The following is a 2418-nucleotide window of genomic DNA, read 5'->3' as shown; positions in this document are numbered from 1 at the left end:
CCCCGCTCGGCGCAGGCATGCCCCGCCGCCGCCAGTCCCGCCGGGAGGTGGGCGGGGCCTGAGAACAGCTGCCCAATGAGGGCGAGGGGGCGTGGCCCGCGCTTAACCCTTGAAGAGCCGCAGGCGGGGCGAGGCGGCCGCGCTGAGGGGGGCGTGGTGAACGCAGGGGCGGGCTGAGGGGAAGGTGCTTTGCAGGTTGAAAGGAGGTGGAGGTGTTTTTCTGGTAATTAATTGATTATTTATGCGCAAAAATAGAATCTGAGGGGTCGCGGGCCCGTTTGTGGTAGGGGCTGCCTTGGTGGGGGCTTCCCTGCTCTGCAGCTTGTTGCTAGGTCATCAAAAGCTTACTCGGTTTTGTATGCATAAATATGATTTATAATAATTTTAAGTAAGTTATGAATAGTTGCAATAACTACATAATCAATAATGAATATTCATAACGTGATTTTGTAATTATTACATGTGAGGTCAATTAATAATACATGTGTATGTAATTACTAATGCATAATTATTCACAAATTATTTATTTTAAAATTGTTAATAATATCAACTGACTATAAATATACTTTTTAATAATACTTTATTATAAAAGTAAAGCTTATTCTGTAGCCTGTTGAAAACCGATTGCACACTGTTCTTCCTTTCTCCAGCTTTAATTCTCTGAAGGAGTCAGGCAGGTGCCAGCACTGGTGTGAGGGGCTGGGAACATATGGCTGGGAACATATGGCTGGGAACAGAAGGAAGGTGGGCTTGTGGCAAGCAGTGATTCAAGTCGGTTTGCTTGGTGAGGGGTTGCGCTGTAGCTTATACCAGCCTTCGCTTTCGGCGGCGCTGCCTTGAGCTATATGCGATGGGCTGCCTGCAAAGAAAGCTTCAGCTTCAAACAAAACCATGACAGCTAGGCAGAGCGAGTCCTTCAAGGCCTCTGTATCCCAAGAGGAGTATCCAAAAATAGCAAACGTTTGAAATGTTCTTGTGTAAATTGCTCCACCTTTGTCCTTCATCTGTAAGATGAAGATACTAATATTAACTTGCCTCTAGGAACCTTGTGAAGAAAAAACTGCATTTGTGAAGCACCCCTTACAGTAAGAACAACACAAAAACCCAAGAGAAAACCAACTAAAATATATTTCTATCCAGTGCTGCCTCTGAATGGTATACATTAAATAAAGCCCAAGGCTATGCAATGAATAATGAAGAGTATACAAACTTTAAAGTAACAATTGGGTAAGTACCATTCATCTCACAAGCATTATTCATCTTCTGCTTTGAAAAAGTTAAGGGGTCTGGTGAAGAAATAATACGGTTCTGCAAGCACTGGAATTCAACCTTTCTATGTTTGTGCCTTATATTGAGTTATTGTGAGCTCTGATATTCAGAGTTTCGTTATCGCTGCGGAACTACTGCGTGCTTTCCCAGTGTAGTGTCTCTGACTGAGGGATGAAGTCAAGGGTAGTCAGGGGGTGCACAGGGTATATTGAGCTTCGCCATTGTAACCTGGGCAATGCAGAGTTTGCTTATGCAGATTGTCCTAGAATAATACCCATGAAGTTACTTGTTTCTTGTTTACCACTCCAGGACTGATGAAGACTTTGTGATGCTAAACAAAGATCTTGGGAGTTTTAATAGCAACCTATCGTTATTCTGACGTCCTTGTAACAGTGACAAAGCTACTTTCCTTTGCTGTGACTCTGTATTAAAGAGTTTCTTCTCTTTCATGTGATTTTAAATCCTGTCAGTCTAGTGAGTGCTACTTTAGGCAGGAATGAGATGGCTCCTTATAAGACAAAATGGTCCAGGACTTCTGTGTGGCAGAAACATGGGACACAACTATTTTACACTTGTTTTTTCTAGCAGGTTAAAACCACCATGTTTGCAGCAGTCACTCCAGTTAATATCTCGCTAAGTACCCAGACATTAATCTAGGCAGTGGCGTTTAATCAAGATGATCCCAGTGCAGAAGAGGAAAAGCGAATTCAGCTGTAGCAATACAGCACAGTACTTTATGATCTTAAAGGCCTTTTCCAACCTAAACCATTCTGTGATTCTGTGATCTCTTTGGAAGGACTGGAAGTGCCAAGTGCCAATGGATTTCTTTTATTAAGCACTAAAAGCTCTTTTCGTCACAATGCTGACATAGGACAAAAAGATAATTTTGCCTTAAAGTATTTAGAGCTGAAAGTTAAAGTAACAGACAGGTGAGGATTATTGGTCAGAAATATTAGAATCATTAGACAACCAATACTATTTCTGTAGTCTAACCATTATAACATTCTTCAGGCAAATTAATTTTTAAAAAGGCTGTGAGGAGATCAGTGATGCAGATCACCAAGTTGTTATAGATTTCCCTTTCCAAAGTAAGAAGCAGCATGAAAGCAAGACAAAACTTGCATGAAAATCCAAATCAAGCATTAATAC

This window comes from Falco naumanni, chromosome 6 (assembly GCF_017639655.2).
Source record: "Falco naumanni isolate bFalNau1 chromosome 6, bFalNau1.pat, whole genome shotgun sequence".
In the NCBI taxonomy this organism is placed as follows: Eukaryota; Metazoa; Chordata; class Aves; order Falconiformes; family Falconidae; genus Falco; species Falco naumanni.
Note: the sequence above shows the minus strand (reverse complement) of the source record.